The following is a 14,600-nucleotide window of genomic DNA, read 5'->3' as shown; positions in this document are numbered from 1 at the left end:
TTATATTAAAGCTCCAGCTACATTGCAAACCAGGAGCACCACATTCTGTTTTATTCCCTGGCAATACAGGTGTGCTGCTCTGACTCATTGGCCCAGTTTGTAAATCCAGATCTAGATCATGATCTAGACCATGATCCAGAAAATACAAGTCATTAAAAAACTAATTTACTAGCATATCAAGGGCTGCTATCTCAGATGGCTTTGAAACATAATTAGACAACAGCCCTCTTCTTTCTTTTCCTTCCTTCCTTCCTTCCTTCCTTCCTTTCTTCCTTTCTTTCTTTCTTTCTTTCTTTCTTTCTTTCTTTCTTTCTTTCTTTCTTTCTGTCTTTCTTTCTGCCATAGCATCAGATGTCAGGCTGGGTCTTTGCAAAAAGAAAACAAAATGGCACACTTGTATAGCCTGTGTAACAGCTTCCCCTCTACAGCACTTCTTTTCCGGGTCCAACTCATGGTCTCCAAAGTCTTGCTGGATTCAACTGGATTTATATGCATCCAATAGAGACCAGATCTAGTACTCAATCTTTAAATGAATTAAAAATTGAGTACTAGGCAGAGCCAGCAGTGGTGTAATGGTTAAGGGCAGTGGACTCGTAATCTGGTGAACCGGGTTCACTTCCCCGCTCCTCCACATGCAGCTGCTGGGTAACGTTGGGCTAGTCACACTTCTCTGGAGTCTCCCAGCCTCACTCACCTGAACAGTGTTTGTTATGAGGGAGGAAGGGAAAGGAGATTGTTAGCCACTTTGAGACTCCTTAAGGGGAGTGAAAAGTGGGATATCAAGTCCAAACTCCTCCTCCTCCTCCCCTCCCCTCCCCCCCGTCGTCGTCGTCGTGGTCTTCTTCTTCTTCGTCTTCTTCGTCTTCTTCTTCTTCTTCGTCTTCTTCAATGATGATCAGGAAATAGAGATATAATTAAATGTATGTACCTTCCATCAAGGGTGGGGAACAAATGGCCCTCAAGATGTTATTTGTCTGAAATTCCCATGAACTCCAACCATTGACCAGGATGCCTGTGATGGAGGAAGTTGGCACCCAGGAAAATCTGAAGACCTCATAGGTCCCACACTGTCTATTAAATGTTGAACATCTTACTGGAGTCTTGTAAACTAGATGTCCAGGAGTTCAGATAGGAATACCTGTAGGTTGCAAAACGAGAATGTGCTATATTACCTAACACATTTTTAAGTGCCATGGAATCCATACAGAACATCTCTTTTGGCTTAAAACAGATTGATCCAGCAAAAGATAAGGAAAGACGTTTCAGTTATATTGGACTCAACAACATCTTTACAGGAAAGGATGGTCTAATACTGATAGTTGCGTGTAGAGGTCCCCAAGACCACCCCCCAAATAACTCACACAGCACACAGGAAATTTGTTTAAGGTTATTGGCATAATTTTGGCCACAACTTTTTTTTATTAAATTACAACATGTGAGTGGTTGCTTAGGCATTGGATCGACTATCTGTCCCCTCCTGGGGACAGGCTGACTTCCGCCCACTTAGTGGAAGTCAGCAAAGGGAAAACACATTGGGGAGAGAATTGGGGTCGGGGGGGCCAGGACCCTCACCCCTCCCCTAATGTTCCCAGGGGCTCTTGCGTGGCCCTAGCCCCTGACCAGGGGAACGGACAAAAGCATGGTGAGCCCCTGGATTCCTTTAATGGAATTCCCCACGCTGCAGCAGCACCATTGGAGGGGCAGGCACAGCCAACCACTTCCGCTCCACCAACCAACGTTAAGAACCAACCGCCAACCTTACAAGTTGTGACTAATTGCTACACAGTAGGCGTAAACCAAATGGCACCAGCCAATCAGCCAGATGGAAAAATTCCTACCAGGCCCCTACCTCAAAGCAGACGACCCCATGACAGGCATAGCAAGGTCAACGCACAAGCTTAATTAACAGGGGGGCGGGTAGGTGATCCGGTGCACGCAGCAAAGAGGGGCTAACTCTGCCAGCACCAAGAATATATAAATTTCTATCAACATTTGCAACATACAAATCTCCCCAATGACCCGAAAGCCCCTATCGGCTGCCATGGCTATCTAACCGAGTCCTGCCCCAAATACAGAGGGGGGTCTTGCTAGGCCCCAACCGCAACACGTGTTCTCTATGAGGGGGAACTCGCTATGCCACTTTCTACCTACAGTAATGTGCTCATAATCTTATTCTCCATTTGTTGTTGTCTTGTTCTAGCCTGTTGTTTCACAAGCAAAACTGAGATGATGGCGCAGCCAGCACCCGCAAACCCTGAAAAAATATCGGTAGCAGAACCACCTGCAACTACAACTGATGGTCTGTATACAGCACAATCATATGGTTTAAAAGATAGATTATAAGATTTCCCCATTCCTTAACATTTTCCCGATTTTTTTTTTTTTTAAATAAGATTTTATTGGTTTTCCATATAAACAAAAACACAAAAACAATACACAAATACAACATACAACTTTTTTCAAACAAACCTAAACATAAATACATCTATAACAAAACACCTACATCCCTTTACTTTTTACAGATAAAAGGAATTCTTGTTCCAAATCTTCTAAAAAAAGACTTCCCCCGTTTTCCCTCCTTTGCCTTCAATACTAATATACTTTGATAACATCTATTTTTGGCTTTAAAATCCATTATCCATATCCACTTTTATTAAAATATTCCAATAAATTTCTTTACCTTAATAATCATTCAGATATCTTTAGTTCAAAATCATAAAAACTTAACATCTTATAATATCACATAATAATTCTTAAATCAATCTTATATTTCTTCTTATTTAAACTGCTGCTGATAGTCAATCACATATCTCTTCACTAATTCAAAGTCCTATAATCTTAACACGCTATCTTCAGGGTACCATAGAGCCGTCCTAATTAAATTTCTATCATTTTCACCCTATCCCCCTTCTTACCATTTTCCTACACTCTCCCAAGCTCACCCCCCATTCATCTTTGCATCTCCCTCCATCATCCTTGTTCAGTGTCAGCTCACAATTTATAAACCTCCCCCCTGGGAGCCTCGGGAAACACCAACTCTCATCTTCCAGCATCTCCACTTCGTAGTTTAAATTATCTTCCACTTGTGTCTTCAAAAATCTTCTCACCTTCATCTCTGGACTCCCACTCCAGAGACAGGATGTTGCTCTTTCAGTCAAAACATCAACCCCGTGTCTCTCACTCCAACAGGGTTTTCCATTTCCTTGGATTTGCTCAGTCACTTTATTGCATTTCTCCAGTATATCCTCCAGCTCCCTGGCAAAGTTTACTTCCAGTTTGTCAAAGTTCTCCCAAATCTGGCTACTTTTTCTCGATCCATAAATGATTTCTTTAAAGTTAAACCTTATCAAGTCCATTTTCTGATTCATCAGTTCTAATTGTAAAAGGGTTGTCCTTTGTTCCCGGGTAGTGCCCGGATCTAAGATCAGTTTAAAAACGAAAGCAAGCATGGTTGAAGAAGACAAAGGGTGTCAAGTGTCAGTAATTTTCCATCTTTAAGTGCTAGTTTCCCAGCGCCATTTTCCCCTGAGACAGGGTGCCAAGAACAATCCAAAAATCCACAAAAGAGATATTTCCAAAATCTTCAATCCCCTCACAGGGATTTAATCCATCTCATCTGTCAAAGTACTTCAAAGCGACATTGTATCTAACAGTGCAGCTGCAGCTACTTGAGACTAAATTACCTTCTCTGTACAACAAAGGAGAGGGCCGGGCTTCCTTTTGACATCCCTCCCGGTTGCCAATTGTTAAATTGTAATCCAATTAGTTCCGTACTTACAGCAGCCGGGGTTTTTTCTTTTTCTTTAAATTGACAGGAAATGCTTGGCGCTCAAGTCTGGCGGGATCGCTGCTTTGTTCTCCGGGGGCAGTCGTCTCTTCAGTCCCGTGTCGGAGCCTCACTCACCCGATTTTCCCCCTTACGAGGGTCAATCGGGAGCGGGGACGACACAGCGGGGACCCACGAGACCGCGGTCCACGGGACGCTCTTCCCGTGGCTTTAAGGGGCCCGAGGCGCAGGCTCGGTAACCCCTAAAACCCCTCGGGGAACCGGAGCTCTTCAGCTCCCGTCCGCCATTACCCGGCACCAAACCGGAAGCAACATTTTCCCGATTTCTGATTCTTCCGTTCATTTTTGCCATTTCGGCATAATCCACCAACTTTATCTGCCATTCTTCTCTGGTAGGGACTTTATCTTCTTTCAATCTCTGGGCCAACAACATTCATGCAGCCGTGGTCACGTACATAGTCTTTTCTGCTCCTTTGGGATTTCGGCACCTGGAATTCCTGAAAGAAAGGCTTTGGGGGGGTTTTTTTTGGGGGGGGAATTTAAACTTTTTTTTTCAATTCATTAAATATCATTTCCCAAAATTCTTTTACTACCTTACATGTCCACCACATTTGATAAAAAGGCACCTTCTTTTTCCTTACATTTCCAACATATATTTGACCCTGTTTTATACATTTTTGCTAATTGACAGGGAGTTAAATACCAATGATAGATCATTTTCATATAATTTAATTTCAGCGTACAACATGTATTGAATTTTAAATTCCAATTCCCTAATTTCTCCCATGCTGCAAGTTGTATATTATACCCAAAATCTTTCACCCAGTGTATCATTGCTGATTTAACCTGCTCATCTTTTGTATACCATCCTAGCTCTATGTACTTTAACCTTCTCATACCACAGATATGCATGCCAAACATACCTATTGTCAGAACCTTCAATTTCTAAAACATATGTGATTTTTAATAATATTCATACCCTTACCCAGCATAGACAGGATGTCTCAGAGTATAGTCTTAAAGCTGGTTGGGAGAATCCACCTCTGTCTTTAGAATCTATTAGCAATTTATATTTTATTCTTGGCTTCTTCCCCTGCCATATAACTCTAGTTATATCTTTTTGCCACTCTTTGAAGTCCCATTCTTTACCATTCATTGCTGAATGGTCACAGAATCATAGAATCATAGAGTTGGAAGAGACCCCAAGGGCCATCCAGTTGTAATTTGTCCAGGGAAACGGGAACAACGGGCATGCTCCCTGCTGGCCCAAACACCCCCGGCCGAACTGCCGGTCGAACTTCAAAGCCCTGGAGCAGCAGCAGAAACCAGAGACCTAGCTTCAGAAAGCCAGGCACTCTTTCTGTTCACTTAGCAGCAGAAGATGCACCACAGAGGCTGGTATGAGCATTATAGTTAAGCATTTATTAGGCGAACATGAGGACAAAAGAAAGCATACGAGCAGTCACCTCCATGTTCGGAAAACGAAAGAGAAAGTACAGACTGAGGAACGGAAGTTCCCAGCAGCACACTGGAACACTATACAGACATGTGATAAGCTCCCATCCTCAGTCTGTTGTTAAGGTGGAATGGGAATTACAACATCCTCCCCCTTTCCATGTAACCTTAATCTTTGGCATTAGACACCAATTGTAGTTTCCGAACATACACCTGAAGTTGTTCTCTATTAAGTACCTTAGACAACAAGTCTGCAGGAATCTCATTACCTGGCATGTACGACACCTGAATGATTCCTTTTCGGATACACTCCCTTGCACGATGTAACTTAATCTGCAAGTACTTGGTTCTTTGCTTGCAACTCTCTGAATTAAGCAAAGCCAAACAAGACCTGTTGTCTTGGTATACTTGTACAGGACAAGTCACATTGACTCCGATGTCCTTGAACAGTTGTATTAACCATTCACAGTCCATGAGTGAAAATGACAGTGCATTTAGTTCTGCCTCACAAGAACTTAAACTTACTGTCGACTGCTTCTTGCACAGCCAGTCAAACAGACAGTGGTTGTACACATAGCATACTCCAGAAGTGCTTGTACCATCTGTGGTGTCACTTCCAAAACTAGCATCTGCAAAAATTTCAAGTCCTCCAGTCTTCTGACTGGTGAATCTCAATCTGTAGTGCATTGTCCCTTTTAGGTAGCGAGCTACGCGTTTCAAAGCTTTCCAATCCTGGACTGACGGATTGTTAGCATGTCTGCTGAGCAGGTTAGTGCTTGCAGCAATATCAGGTCTAGTGCACCTGGCAATGAAATTTAGTTTGCCCAGAATGCATCTATACAGCGTTATGTTAGGAAACATCTCAACCTTTTCATCTCTTTGAAAACCTGTTACCATTGGGGTATCCACAGGATTTGCATCAGTTAATTTAAGTCTGTTTAGCACATCGGTGATTTTCTGTGTTTGGTGAACCAGAAAATTACCTGTCTGGTCCTTTTCAACCTGCAGAGAAAGGTAGTTGGATACCTGGCCGAGATCCTTCATTTCAAAGTGTTGTTTAAGTTGTGCTAGGGTGTTATGGTATACCTTTTGATCTTTCCAAAACAACAAAAGATCATCGACAAAACAAACACAATACAGTTTGTGTTGCCCCTCCCCTTTCACGAACACACACGGATCTGCCTTTCCCTGGTGAAAACCAAGAGAGAGCAACGTCTCTGTAAGTTTGGTGTTCCAACATCTGGCACTCTGCTTCAAACCATACAGGGACTTCTTAAGTTTACAGACCATCCCTTTCTGAACTTGCACTCCATCTGGTGGAAGTAAGTACAATTCTTCGTCTAGAACCCCATACAAAAATGCTGTATTCACGTCATGGTGGGAAACGTGAAGTTTTTCCTCTGCAGCAATTTTGAGCATGAGTCTTATACTCTCATATTTGACTGTGGGGGAATAGGTTTCATTATAATCTTGACCAGGTACTTGGGAAAAACCCCTGGCAACCAACCTGGCTTTATGCCTCACAATCTTTCCATTTTGATCGGTCTTCGCCTTAAAAACCCATTTACTCCCAACCAGTCGCATCCCTGGAACTACTGGAACTAGTTCCCAGGTTTGGTTCCTATCCAATGAGTTAAGCTCATCATCTATGGCCTTAAGCCATGGCTCAGCATTCTCAGGGGAGAGTTCTTTTACCTCCTGAAAACTCGAAGGTTCCCATACCTTCTTTGAGCTACCAACTACAGCAGTAGCTGTGCTGGCAAACTCCTCATCAAACCTTTTTGGCCGTTTGCCCTTTGTGGCCCTTTGTGATCGGCACATCAGATGCAAGTCTTCAACCTTCACCTTCTCCTTCTCCTTCTTAGGAGAAACACTGCCAATGGTGAACAGTGGTTCTTCCAATTCAGCATCAGACTCATCTGATGGTCTAATCGAGGCTTTGGCACTCTGGTAATCTGCTGAATCGCTGTCGCTATCAGCAGCACCAGCACCTCCCACTGAATCGGAATCCGAAACCTGATCATCATTCTCAGCTTCCTCTGCTTTCTCAGTGTCAGGATGACTCTGAAAAATCCCCACATTGTCCCCCCACTTGGCACAATACTCCACACTCCTGGTGAATCGCACTGTTTTTGTGTCGGGCATGTAAACTCGGTATGCACCTTTCTCATACCCTACAAATATCCCATGTACACCATGCTTTCCGAGCTTGCTGCTCTGTGGAGTATGTACCCACATATCAGAACCAAAGATTCTCATGTGCTTGACAAAAGGCTTCTTGCCAAACATCCTTTCATAAGGGGTACAACCTATGGGTGTAGACAGCCTCCTGTTGTAAGAATAAACAAAATGTGCTAGAGACTCTGCCCAATACGCTTCTGAAAGATTTGCATCATGCAACTGAGTCTTCATACCCTGTAGCAACGTCTGGTTTGCTCTTTCGCAAATCCCATTTTCCCATGGGGATCGTGGACAAGCGAGATCATGTTGGATTCCCTTCTCAGTCAGAAAAGCCTCAAACTGCTGAGAAGTGAATTCCCCTCCTCTGTCAGTAAAAAGACATTGTATTTGCTTTCCATGGGCATTTCTCAACCAAGCATAGAATTCCTTGAACTTGGAAAATGCATCTGACTTTTGTTTGAGCAAGTACACATGAATAAATCTAGAATAAGAATCAATCAAAACCATAAAGTACTTTGCTCCACCAAGAGAGGGCGCTAATGGACCAACTAGGTCTGCATGGACAATCTGGTAGGGTTTTGAAGCCTGCCTGCCAGATACCTTGCCCTTAGGAGCCACCCTCACTTTGTGCTCTGCACACGATTTGCACTTCATGTAGAATTTACAGGGCTTAATGGTTAGACCCTCAACTACTTCTGGCATTTTGGTCAGCGTCTGCCAGGACATGTGACCAAATCTCCTGTGGTGAGTGTGTATACAATCTGCATGGAGAACTTTGTTAGCACTCGCCACACAACAAGAATCATCATTCTGCACATTGTCAACATCATAAGCAATTTGAAATAAATTGTTCATATAGTCAGCACGCAAAAGTTCCTCATCGTCCTTGCTGATGACGCAGAGGCCCTTCCTAAAGAGAACGTCAAAATTCTTCTCTGTGAGCTGGGGAACACTCAGTAGGTTCTCAGCTGAGTCAGGAACATACAGTACATTGGTGATAGTTGACTGCAAACTCCGGAGTTCCACCTGGCCTTCTCCAGCAATCCGGATCGAAGTTCCATCGGCCTGATGTATCTTGCCATCCTGTGGCTTGCAGGAAACAAACAGTTGCCGATCTTTGCAGATGTGGCGTGTCGCTGCAGAATCCACAACAAATCTGCCTTCAGTCTTTGCAGTATCTGTTCGTGCAACAAAAACCTTGTTTTGCACATTCTTTGACCTTCGGGTCCCCGTCTTCTTGCCATCTGCAGACTTTTGCTTTTGCTTGCCTTTTGCCTTGGGACAAAATCGTTGGACGTGGCCTTGAATTCCACAGTTCCAGCATCTCACAGCTGATAAGGCCTTAGCGCCCCCTGGTGGCTGCAACGCTGTACCAGACGACGTGGCTGCTTGCTCCCCCTCAAGTGGGCAATCAGGAGCTGCTGCGTTGCGTCGATCATATTCATTCTGCAGGACTGCAGTTACTTTGGCTGCAGTTAGCTCTTGTGCAGGAAGGGTTGCCAACTGGCTGGCTATCGCACTGTAGCTTTGATCCAAAGAGTCCAAAACCAATACAGAAAATAAATCTTCTGGCACATTGAACCCTCCGTTCACCAATTCCTGTCTCAGTCTTAATAACTCCAAGACATGGGCTCTCACATCACCCCCTGGCTCAAGCCTTTTAGTGTGCAGCTTCCTGAAGTAGAGAAGTACAGACCCCGCCTCTTTCCTCATATGGGTTGTCCTTAAGGCTTCCCACATCTCCCGAGCAGACACTTTGCCATTTATCGTTATTAGCTCCTCCGGAGATAGTGATAAGACAATCAACCCCATTGCCTTCGAGTCAGCTGATGACCATGCAGCAGTTACAGGAGTAGGGGCTGTGTCTTTCACAGTGTGCCATACTGCATGCCGTCTTAATTGAGCTTCACAATAGACTGCCCAAGTCTGATAATTCTGTCCATTTAATGGTGGACAGTGGTTTCCCCCCATCGCTCTATCAGAAAGATCCATTCCTGCTTTCACTGCACACTTCAGCCAGCTAGAGGCTATTTTACAGCTTCACTATCTCAGCAGATTTACGACCTGCCTTCCTCCGGCCTTAATTACGCTTGGCACAGACATCAAAGTCTTCTAGCCGCCGACTGGGATTCATGCTTGTTTCGCTCCTCCACATACCTCTGTTACAGTGCTGTGAATCTGGGCCCGATAACCCAGTTGTTGTAATTTGTCCAGGGAAACGGGAACAACGGGCATGCTCCCTGCTGGCCCAAACACCCCCGGCCGAACTGCCGGTTGAACTTCAAAGCCCTGGAACAGCAGCAGAAACCAGAGACCTAGCTTCAGAAAGCCAGGCACTCTTTCTGTTCACTTAGCAGCAGAAGATGCACCACAGAGGCTGGCATGAGCGTTATAACTAAGCATTTATTAGGCGAACATGAGGACAAAAGAAAGCATACGTGCAGTCACCTCCATGTTCGGAAAACGAAAGAGAAAGTACAGACTGAGGAACGGAAGTTCCCAGCAGCACACTGGAACACTATACAGACATGTGATAAGCTCCCATCCTCAGTCTGTTGTTAAGGTGGAATGGGAATTACAACAGGGCCATCCTGTCCAACCCCCTGCCAAGCAGGAAACACCATCAAAGCATTCCTGACAGATGGCTGTCAAGCCTCTGCTTAAAGACCTCCAAAGAAGGAGACTCCACCACACTTCTTGACAGCAAATCCCACTGCCAAACAGCTCTCACTGTCAGGAAGTTCTTCCTAATGTTTAGGTGGAATCTTCTTTCTTGTAGTTTGAATCCATTGCCCCGTGTCCGCTTCTCTGGAGCAGCAGAAAACAACCTTTCACCCTCCTCTATGTGACATCCTTTGATATATTTGAACATGGCTATCATATCACCCCTTAACCTTCTCTTCTCCAGGCTAAACATACCCAGCTCCCTAAGCCGTTCCTCATAAGGCATCGTTTCCAGGCCTTGGACCATTTTGGTTGCCCTCCTCTGGACACGTTCCAGCTTGTTAGTATCCTTCTTGAACTGTCGTCTCCCATTCTAATAATAAATTATATGTTTTCTTGAAAAGCTTGGTATTATCTACAATTTCTCTTTGAAATGATGACCAACAGATGACCAAGTATTCAAAAGGAAGTGAGATAGTAGTAATGGGGGATTTCAACTATCCTGATATTTGTTGGATGTCAAACTCAGCCAAGAGCACAAGGTCGAACAGATTCCTCACTGGCCTTGCAGACAATTTCATTGTCCAGAAAGTGGGAGAAGCAACAAGAGGATCAGCCATTTTAGATCTGGTCTTAACCAATACTGATGACTTGGTAAGTGGGGTAGAAGTGGCAGGATCATTAGGTGGGAGTGATCATGCTCTTCTGGAGTTTATTATACAGCGGAAAGGAGCAACCAAGCATACTAAGACTCAAATTCTAGACTTTAAGAAAGCCGACTTCAGAAAATTTAGGGAAATGCTGGGTGTGATCCCATGGTCAGTAATACTAAAAGGGAAGGGAGTTCATGATGGATGGGAGTTTGTTAAAAGGGAGATATTAAAAGCACAACTTCAAGCAGTACCAATGAGACGAAAACATGGAAGGTGCCTAAAGAAGCCAGGGTGGCTATCTAAAGAACTTTTAACTGATTTAAGATTTAAAAGGGATATGTACAAAAAATGGAAAAAGGGGGAAGTCACCAGAGAGGAATTCAAACAAATAGCCAGCAAGTGTAGAGACAAAGTCAGAAAAGCTAAAGCACAGAATGAACTCAGGCTTGCTAGAGAGGTTAAAAGCAATAAAAAGGGCTTTTATGGGTATGTCCGTAGCAAAAGGAAGAACAATGAAACAGTGGGGTCACTTAGAGGAGAAGATGGTGAAATGCGAACAGGAGACAGAGAAAGGGCAGAACTCCTCAATGCCTTCTTTGCCTCAGTCTTCTCAAAAAAAGAAAACAATGCCCAACCTGAAGAATATGGGGCAGATGATTCAGCAGGGGAAACACAGCCCAGAATAAGTAAGGAGGTAATACAAGAATACTTGGCTAGTTTAGATGTATTGAAGTCTCCAGGGCCAGATGAACTACACCCAAGAGTATTAAAAGAACTGGCAGAGGTGATTTCAGAACCACTGGCAGTAATCTTTGAGAATTCCTGGAGAACTGGCGAAGTACCGGCAGACTGGAGGAGGGCAAATGTTGTCCCTATTTTCAAAAAGGGGGAAAGAGAAGACCCAAACAATTACCGCCCAGTCAGCCTGACATCAATACCAGGAAAGATTCTAGAGCAGATCATTAAGCAAACGGTCTGTGAGCACCTAGAAAGGAACGCTGTGATCACTAAAAGTCAGCATGGGTTTCTGAAAAATAAGTCATGTCAGACCAATCTGATCTCATTTTTTGACAGAATTACAAGCCTGGTAGATGAAGGGAATGCTGTGGATGTAGCCTATCTTGATTTCAGCAAGGCCTTTGACAAGGTGCCCCATGATATTCTCGTAAAGAAGCTGGTAAAATGCGGACTAGACAATGCTACCATTCAGTGGATTTGTAACTGGCTGACTGACCGAACCCAAAGGGTACTCATTAATGGCTCCTCTTCATCCTGGAGAGAAGTGACTAGTGGGGTGCCACAGGGTTCTGTCTTGGGCCCAGTCTTATTCAACCTCTTCATCAATGACTTGGATGATGGGCTTGAGGGTATCCTGATCAAGTTTGCAGATGACACCAAATTAGGAGGGGTGGCTAATACCCCAGAGGACAGGATCACACTTCAAAATGACCTTAACAGACTAGAGAACTGGGCCAAAGCAAACAAGATGAATTTTAACAGGGAGAAATGTAAAGTACTACACTTGGGCAAAAAAAATGAAAGACACAAATACAGGATGGGTGACACCTGGCTTGAGAGCAGTACATGTGAAAAGGATCTAGGAGTCTTGGTAGACCATAAACTTGACATGAGTCAACAGTGTGATGCAGCAGCTAAAAAAGCCAATGCAATTCTGGGCTGCATCAATAGGAGTATAGCATCTAGATCAAGGGAAGTAATAGTACCACTATATTCTGCTCTGGTCAGACCTCACCTGGAATACTGTGTACAGTTCTGGGCACCACAGTTCAAGAAGGATACTGACAAGCTGGAACGTGTCCAGAGGAGGGCAACCAAAATGGTCAAAGGCCTGGAAACGATGCCTTATGAGGAACGGCTTAGGGAGCTGGGTATGTTTAGCCTGGAGAAGAGAAGGTTAAGGGGTGATCTGATAGCCATGTTCAAATATATAAAAGGATGTCATATAGAGGAGGGCGAAAGGTTGTTTTCTGCTGCTCCAGAGAAGCGGACACGGGGCAATGGATTCAAACTACAAGAAAGAAGATTCCACCTAAACATTAGGAAGAACTTCCTGACAGTAAGAGCTGTTCGACAGTGGAATTTGCTGCCAAGGAGTGTGGTGGAGTCTCCTTCTTTGGAGGTCTTTAAGCAGAGGCTTGACAGTCATCTGTCAGGCATGCTTTGATGGTGTTTCCTGCTTGGCAGGGGGTTGGACTGGATGGCCCTTGTGGTCTCTTCCAACTCTATGATTCTATGATTCTATGAATCTAGATAAGGTGTAACGAAATCCTTTCTTATTGTCTTCTTTAAAAACCTCATTTAATTGGCGGTGTAGCAGCCAATCATTAACATATTCTCTTATCTCATAGAAATCCTTAAGCTTTAATTTTCATTCTCTTTCTCTTAGTATATTTCTGTATGTAGGCCATTCCTCTTCCTTATTTATACTTTTATTTTTGAAGTTGCTTCTGTTGGGAACACCCACTTTTCGCTAATAGATCTTTATATTTTCCCCATATTTTTATACGTGATTTCCTAATTATATGATTATGGAATCCTTTATGTACCTTCCCTTATTATATATACCATAGATGCACATTCCATCCAAATCTGTTATCATGTCCTTCCAGATCTAACAAATATGTGTTTTCTAATTTGATCCAATCCTGGATCCAAGTAACACAAGCCGCTTCATAATAAAATTTTAAATCTAGAAAGGAGAATCCTCCTCTATGTTTATTATCTGTAAGTATTTTGTAGTTTATACTTATTTTCTTCCCTTTCCAGATAAATTTAGAAATATCTTTTGCCATTTCTTAAAGCATACTGTTACTTATTACCAGTATTGTCTGGAATAAAAACAACATTTTTGGCAATGCATTCATCTTAATTGCTGCAATTCTTCCTAATAATGATAAATTCATTCTACCCCATATTTCTAGATTCCCTTTTAATTCATTCCAACTTCTTTCATGATTATCTTTATAAATATTAATATTCCTAGTTGTGAGCCAAATTCCTAAATATTTCACTTTTTGTGGATCTCTATTTCTATGGCTTGAGATAATTCCTTTTTATCCACTTCTGTTAATTTTTTTAACTAATAACTTAGTCTTGTTTTTATTTAATTTAAAACCTGCAACTTGCCCAAACTCCTGATTTTTTCCTAAAACTTTTGGAAGAGTATTTTTTGGATCTTTAACTGTGATTACCAAATGCTTTCAATTTATATGACTTTTTTCCTACCTTAATTCCTGTAATATTTGAATCTACCCATATTTCTCGTCAGGACTGGTCCAAGGATAAATAATAAAGGTGATAACGGACATCCTTGTCTTGTTCCTTTCTGTATTTTACATTCATCTGTTACCATCTGCTTAACTATTAATTTAGCTTTTTGATCTGAGTATATTGCTTGAATTCCTTTTCTGAAATTATCTCCAAAATTCATTTCCTCAAGTACTTTTTTCATAAACTCCCAAGAGATATTCTCAAAGGCTTTTTCAGTGTCTATAAAGATCCGTGCTGTTTGCTTTTCATTTCTCACTTTAAGGTACTCTGTAACATTTATAATATTTCTTACATTATCCTTCATTTTTCTCCCTGGAAGGAATCCTTCCTGGTCATAATGTATATATTCCTTCAATACTATTTCATCTTCTTAGCCATTATGTTAGCAAACAATTTGTAATCATTCTTTAATAACAAAATTGGCCTATAATTTTTTATTGACGTCAAGTCCGCCTTTTGTTTTGGAATTAATGTTATATATGCCTCTTTCCATGCCTCTGGTACTTTCTCTGAACTTAGAATCTCATTCATTATATCCTGTAATTGTATTAAAAGCTGTTAATTTAATT

The sequence above is a fragment of the Lacerta agilis genome, chromosome 9 (assembly GCF_009819535.1).
Source record: "Lacerta agilis isolate rLacAgi1 chromosome 9, rLacAgi1.pri, whole genome shotgun sequence".
Classification (NCBI taxonomy): Eukaryota; Metazoa; Chordata; class Lepidosauria; order Squamata; family Lacertidae; genus Lacerta; species Lacerta agilis.
Note: the sequence above shows the minus strand (reverse complement) of the source record.